The 7681-nt window shown below is 33.5% G+C and overlaps 1 long non-coding RNA gene across 1 annotated transcript; it reads left to right on the top strand.

Annotated features, from left to right (window-relative positions):
• Positions 1-479: 479 nt before the first annotated feature.
• Positions 480-6661, top strand: LOC111083306. Its single transcript, XR_002608939.1, has 3 exons — positions 480-546; positions 5999-6102; positions 6642-6661. It is a non-coding gene; the product is annotated as an uncharacterized LOC111083306 (long non-coding RNA).
• Positions 6662-7681: the final 1020 nt, after the last annotated feature.

Genomic DNA, 7681 nt, shown 5'->3' with positions numbered 1-7681 from the left:
AACAAACAAAATTTTTAACTTTGGCAATCAGTTTTTTATTGTACTAATAAAGCTGCCGAAACGTGCAGTCTTTTAACGCTGGCCCCCCAGTGGCACAGCGGTATGTCTGCGGACTTACAACGCTAGAAACCGGGTTTCGATACCCGTGGTGGGCAGAGCACAGATAGCCCATTGTGTAGCTTTGTGCTTAATTTCAAACAAACAAACTTTTAACTTTGGCAATCAATTTTTATTGTTCTAATAAAGCTGCCGAAACGTGCAGTCTTTTAACTTTGGCAATCTGCCAAGTAAAGTCTATTATTGTACATTTTGAACATTGTTCCTGTTTTTAATTTTACATCTCTGTACAAGTAGGCTTTATTTAATTTATATATGACAAAGGCTGATTTCTCAAATCTTGACTGTGGTTTCGCTAGAGCTAGATAGTAGATCAGGACTAACACATATATATATGTGTGTGTTTCCGGACGTCCACCAATTTCGAATCTATCTCGTGCTTTGCTCAGTAGCGACTAAGGAAGACACTGAATAATGTCGGAACAGATGGTAGGTTTTCAGCTATATATTTCTAGCATTAACAGTTTTAATTTATGGTTTTAAACTTTACTTGCTTGTTGTTTCGATGATATCTTTAATATTATATATCCAGATTCTTGATATAACACTAATAAATGTGTTTATATATACATATATTTAAAGCTTCAAAAGTTTGATATTTTCAAGGTGACTACTAGTTCTACATACAGAAGTTATGAAATATTATTTCTGAGTAACAACGCTGGTTGTTTTAAATTAAAAGCGTTTTTAAACTAAGGTTTGTAGAATTGAGATATTTTTTACTTGGAAATTATATAATACCCTTTTAAACTACAGCAAGAATGTGATAAATGATAATTACATTGTCTTATAATAATATAATTCTGTGGCAAAGCACAATCTTTAAAATAGTAATTCTGGGAAATTACATTTCAAGTATTATAAGTAATTATTAATTGACTGTAATTTTGTTACCTTGCGCGAGCTAATACAATCCTGGGACTTAGTAAGCTTCAGAACGTAGTTGAAGAAAGGATGTGGCTGCTGGACCTTTTCAATCAATTCCACTGTAACTCGTTCTCTTCCATTTCCATCGGTGCTGGTTGTAACTTATCAGCGCAAGGTTGCTGACTTTAGCAGCAAGCTGATGTGTTAACAATACTTTAGAAGCCGTAACTCCATTGTTATCGCTTCTGTTTTTGAGATTTTCTAAGACGTCCGAACTGCTATTAGTGTCTAAGTTGACTTATCATTTGTCCCTGCTGTAAACATACATGTAAAATAGTTCAATTGAAAGATGATTGATAATTAAGAGTGGAAAAAAAGTTCGATAAATGTTCTCGATTCATTCACAACAAGAATGTTCAAATAGTAGTTTTAAAATGGAAATATTAACCTGACCTTTGATGCCTAAATACAAAGTAAAAAAAAAAAAGAAAAAGAACTGTCGCCCGCGCTAATCTAATTATAACAATCAGTTATAACTTCAGGTAAACGTGAAAGTTTCATTTCTATTGCTGATTTAAGTAAGATTTCAATCTTGCTGTGTTATTTGAGTCAAGTTTCAAAGTTTGTTCAGTGTTAATTGGTGTTACGTAAATTTCGTGCAGTAATCATATTTGCATCACCAAACACACGTTTGTTAATTATGCATTTTAAATTTCAACACAGCAACTTGGCATTAGTGGATATTCAGCTTAATCTAGCACAGAAAATGTGAAAATTCAGAAAACGCCTTCTGAGTGGAGAAAGATACGAACGAGGACAGTTTCGCCTGAAGTTATAATTGATTGTTATAATTAGTTTTGCCTGAAGTTATAATTGATTGTTATAATTAGTTTTGCCTGAAGTTATAATTGATTGTTATAATTAGTTTGCCTGAAGTTATAATTGATTGTTATAATTAGTTTCGCCTGAAGTTATAATTGATTGTTATAATTAGTTTCGCCTGAAGTTATAATTGATTGTTATAATTAGTTTTGCCTGAAGTTATAATTGATTGTTATAATTAGTTTTGTCTGAAGTTATAATTGATTGTGATAATTAGTTTCGCCTGAAGTTATAATTGATTGTTATAATTAGTTTTACCTGAAGTTATAATTGATTGTTATGATTAGTTTTACCTGAAGTTATAATTGATTGTTATGATTAGTTTTACCTGAAGTTATAATTGATTGTTACAATTAGTTTTGTCTGAAGTTATAATTGATTGTTATAATTAGTTTTGTCTGAAGTTATAATTGATTGTTATAATTAGTTTTGTCTGAAGTTATAATTGATTGTTATAATTGGTTTTATCTGAAGTTATAATTGATTGTTATGATTAGTTTTATCTGAAGTTAAACTTTTAGACCACTTACAGCAAGAACCGTTGCTTTTAGTCCACTTACAGTTGCTTTATACCACTTAAAGTAAAAACCGTTGCTTTTAGGCCACTTACAGTAAGAACCGTTGGTTTTAGGCCACTTACAGTTAGAACCGTTGCTTTTAGACCACTGAAAGTAAAAACCGTTGCTTTTAGGTCACTGAAACTAAACCAGTTCTTGTACATTAATCTTGATTAAGCCACAACAACGAAACGTTGGCTGAGATTAAAAGTTTTTTATTATTATCCGGAGAGTAAACGTTGTTGGGTTTTTTTTCCCTAACTCTATTCCCACCTCGTGGTGTTTAGGCCAATAAGGTTTCTTTTCTTTTCGTGACGTTATGTTCGACTCAACATGAAAGGCAATCGATATTTTTTTCTCGACAGATTGGTAATGGTCTGATATCTGACATGTAGACGTCCTCCACTACTCGTGATAACCATGTGTCACATAGTAATCACACTAGTCTAATTAACGATATTAATAAGTTTTGATTTTATTGGTGATAATACTTGAATTACGTATGCTACAGAAGCATGCACACGTGCAACTGGATTTCGGTTATGAATCTGTGGATAAAACAGTCCTCTACTGAGAAACTTCAGAGCGCCACCTACTGGTATAAAATACTTAAACAAATCAACAACAGACAGAGACTTTTCAAAAATAGTATTTTAATCAGGCTTTCCACATGAACAAAAGACCACAGTTAATATTAAGCTTGCTATTGTTTTTGTCTTTCGGCAGGAGATGAACAAAAATTATATCCAAGTATTGTAAAAAAAAAAAATCTAAACACAAATTACGCATCAGTTTTATAAAGTTTCCCAATAAAAATTCTGCGCAAATATTGTGTGGTATTATTTCTTAATAAAGGATGACACCGATGCGGGTTCCACGTCAATTTCACTTTAATTGACACGCTACACCAAGCCTGCATATAAGCCTAATATCGAAGGAAAGAAATAGGTTCGATTGGATGGCTGTGTAGCAAGAAACGTGACTGCCATTCCAAAACCTGCTGTGCCGTGTTATTGGTTCTGTGAGTAGCACTACGATTGGTAGGTTATTCTTAAACAAAGTTTATGGTTCCTGTAACACATAGGTTATTCTTAAACAAAGTTTATGGTTCCTGTAACACATAGGTTATTCTTAAACAAAGTGTATGGTTCCTGTACCACATAGGTTATTCTTAAACAAAGTTTATGGTTCCTGTAACACATAGGTTATTCTTAAACAAAGTGTATGGTTCCTGTACCACATAGGTTATTCTTAAACAAAGTGTATGGTTCCTGTACCACATAGGTTATTCTTAAACAAAGTTTATGGTTCCTGTACCACATAGGTTATTCTTAAACAAAGTGTATGGTTCCTGTACCACATAGGTTATTCTTAAACAAAGTGTATGGTTCCTGTACCACATAGGTTATTCTTAAACAAAGTTTATGGTTCCTGTACCACATAGGTTATTCTTAAACAAAGTTTATGGTTCCTGTACCACAAGAATTCTGAACTTACTATATCACGTTAGTTCACTTTGTAAATTCACCATCAAAACGGGGTTTTTTTGAGTTTCATACACCTCTCAGACACATATGTTTCAGACGCAATTTCTACTTTAAGCTGTTTAATTAAAGCTAGTTAGAAAGACAAAGATTATTTACATGTTGTTTTTATTGGGGGGGGGGGGCTTGGTCCTGTGATACAGCTCTGGATCTCGATACTGGGAAGCCAAGCCCGAATCCGTGAGATACCGCAAAATATTCCCCGCACGTTAAACTGGCTGCCTTCCATCTCTTCAATAGTTCCAAATTATAGTTTGTTTGTTTGTCGTTAAGCGCAAAGCTACACAACGGGTTATCTGTGCTGTGCTCACTTCAGGTATCGAAACCCGAATTTTAGCGTCATAAGCACAATAGAGTTGCCGCTGAGCTACTGTGTGTGGTGGGGTTCCAAATTATAGACGGCGACGGATAGCCTTAGTAGCTTTGCTATAAAGTAGAAATTGGAAAATGTTCTTGGGGGTATATATTTCATTTATTTAAAAATGCTTATTTTCGAACCAAGAGACTTGAAACCTAAAATTATTAGAATGGAGCCTTTTATTCTTGAAATATTTAACACTTAGAACTCTACCTTATTCTTTCTGTTTTATCAAACCTTTGAGTCGGTCAAAGTCTATCGAAAATCAGAAATATTACAGAATAGATGAATAAAGAAGTCGAGAACTCTTTTTAATCACAAGTTACGCCATTTTTTTACTCCAGAAGAAATACACTCCTTCACTTTCGATGCTCGTTTTTATCTTTATCAGTTTCTATATAGTTTTCCCTAACAATTATAATACGTCAGTAACATATATGAACCAATCTATTCGTGGTGTCACAAACTGGAGTATTGTCAGTCTATTTAAAGTATGACGTGGACGTGAAACGACTTCCGAAAAGTAGAAGTCGTGATAGTAAATGCACATAGTCGGAGCATTTGAATAAAAAAATTCTGAGCTCAATATAATAATTTATAAAAAACCTAATGACGTTTATTTTGTGATCGGTAATACTGAACCTGAGTAATAATATGCCGTTTTCTGGTGGTCGTAAGAGACACTTTGTTAAGTGTGGCTAATATTGAAAGGATTTCCTTAATTATTCGTATCATCGGTAAAATATTTGTGAAACTAAAATACGTGTGACAAAATATTTATCTTGTTTGTTTGTTTGTTGTAAATCAAAGCCACATTGGGCTATCTTCTGTGTCCACCGAGGGAAACTGAACCCTCGATTTTAGCGTTGTAAGTTCGTAGACTTACCGCTGTCCCACAAATATTTTTGAAACTAAAACTTTTATAACAATGATGTTAACACTATAAGTTACTTTTTAACTTACGTTTTGTAGAACATTTACAACCAAAACGTAAAAAGTTTTCCTTAATGTTAAATAATAACAAAATTCTTTAAAGAGTAAACAAAATTTAATTAAGATTAGGCCTACAACACTCATTTTTGTCAAGTTCAGAATTTACCCACGAAACTTGTAGTAGATCAAAAGGTTATACGTCATTGACTTAGATTTTTCTATGATCACAGAATCAATCCTGCTGTCTTTTAATTGGTTGATGTAAAATGTGACTTCACTTGAATCCTTAGCCATTCAGAACTAACAAAATTTAATTGGTTGATGTAAAATGTGACTTCACTTGAATCCTTAGCCATTCAGAACTAACAAAAATTTAATTGGTTGATGTAAAATGTGACTTCACTTGAATCCTTAGCCAATCAGAACTAACAAAAATTTAATTGGTTGATGTAAAATGTGACTTCACTTGAATCCTTAGCCATTCAGAACTAACAAAAATTTAATTGGTTGATGTAAAATGTGACTTCACTTGAATCCTTAGCCAATCAGAACTAACAAAACTAAAATTCCATTCTTTATTTTTAATTATTCGAGATTCACGCAATTGACCAATTTTTTTTCTTTCAAATTGCCCGAAATAAAAACAAAACTTGATCTTATTTTTTGCAGTTATGCATGACTTTCACAATTAAATCGATCTTTCTCTTCTTAAGCTTTTACTATCATCTTTAATATTTCAGCTAATGTTAGTGAAAATCCAGGGATTTGTGCTTATATCCTAACGGGCATATCGATTCTGTTAATCGTAGCAACTTTACCTTTGTCCTTCATCTTCTGCATCAAGGTAAGTCATCAATTCTATACCTATCTGTTTATTTGTTTCTCTAAACAATCTTTTATTATTATTTTATGTCATCAATCGTATATCTGTCAGTCTATTTGCCTAAACAGTCTTTACGTTTTTAGTATGCCAGAGTGATAGGCTTAATATTTTGTAATAAGGAAGTAGTTTCTGTAATAGTTACTTTTTCTTCTTTTTTTTTAAAGAGATTTTAGCGTGTTCTAATCTCACTGTTCACGTACTTGTACTGTCACGTGCAAGAGATGGACACTATAAATACCGAGTTTTTATTTGTTTTCACACAAGGTTAGTTTTCCTAACATCTTGCTTTTATTCTGAACTGAAAGTTAATGTTGTCCAAGTTTCGTTGTTTTTATAGTCTTAATTAAAGATTCGAGGGTGAAAGTTAATGAAATCTATTGATCAAAAAATAAAATAAACGAGCTTGCTTTCCTTCCCATCTTTTTGCACAAAGCGTGACTGATAAAATATCTTTATTTTTATTGAACTTTATTTTTTTCATTTTCGTTCTAATGGTGTAGGTGGTTCAAGAATATGGAAGTTGAAATGAAAGTACTCCCAGCATTCAGAGAATCAGCAATCAGAGAAAGAGAACTGCGTTTGTTTAATGACAGAATAACAACAACAAATCAGGAAGTTGAAATGTTTCTCATCTTCATCACACTTTCTATAAACTTTTTCCGAATATAAAAACAGTACCAATATTATAATATCCGTCCCATCAAACCATGCTCGTCCCTTCAGCCGTGGGGGCGTTATAACATGACAGTCAATCCCACTATTCGTTGGTAAAAGAGTAACCCAAGAGTTGGAAGTGGGTGGTGATGATGACTATCTGCCTTCTTTCATTGCTACATTAGGGACGGCTAGCGCAGATAGCCCTCGTGTAGTTTTGCGCGAAATATAAAACAAACAATATTATAATCATAACAAAACATACAATGACTTATAATATTTCTTATATAGCTTAAAAGCTAAAATATTGTTTAAATTTTTGATCTTACCTGGGCCTTTTGCACCACCACGTACAAGTCTACCAAGGCGAAATATAACCGCTCGTTTTCTGTCATTAAACAAACGCAGTTCTCTTTCTCTGATTGCTGGTTCTCTGAATGCTGGGAGTACTTTTGCAGTAGATTAGATTAGCTTTTCATAAATTAAATACAAATTTGTTTTGCCAATTGCGACGCAGGCACGCAAAGTCCCGAAAGTAAAGCGAAACTAAAGAGGACTCATAACGTCGTTACAGTTAGTCTGCAAACAACCTATTAACCAGCAAGCTTCAGGAGAAATTTCCTTTTATTTTATTTGAAGTTTGTAAAAGTCTGTCTCTGGTTGCTATACTCCTATGATGCTGATGTCATAATTGTTATTGTAACTTTACATGCGCCTTACAACAACCTTATGGACTGGCATGGCCATGTGGTTAAGGCGCTCGACTCGCAATCTGAGGATCGCTGGATCGAATCCCCGGCACACCAAACATGTTCGTCCTTTCAGCCGTGTGGGCGTTATATGTTGACGGTCAATCCCACTATTCGTTGGTAAAAGAGGAACCCAA

This window comes from Limulus polyphemus, unplaced genomic scaffold, assembly GCF_000517525.1.
Source record: "Limulus polyphemus unplaced genomic scaffold, Limulus_polyphemus-2.1.2 Scaffold8987, whole genome shotgun sequence".
Classification (NCBI taxonomy): domain Eukaryota; kingdom Metazoa; phylum Arthropoda; class Merostomata; order Xiphosura; family Limulidae; genus Limulus; species Limulus polyphemus.
This window is presented reverse-complemented; position numbering and strand designations above follow the sequence as displayed.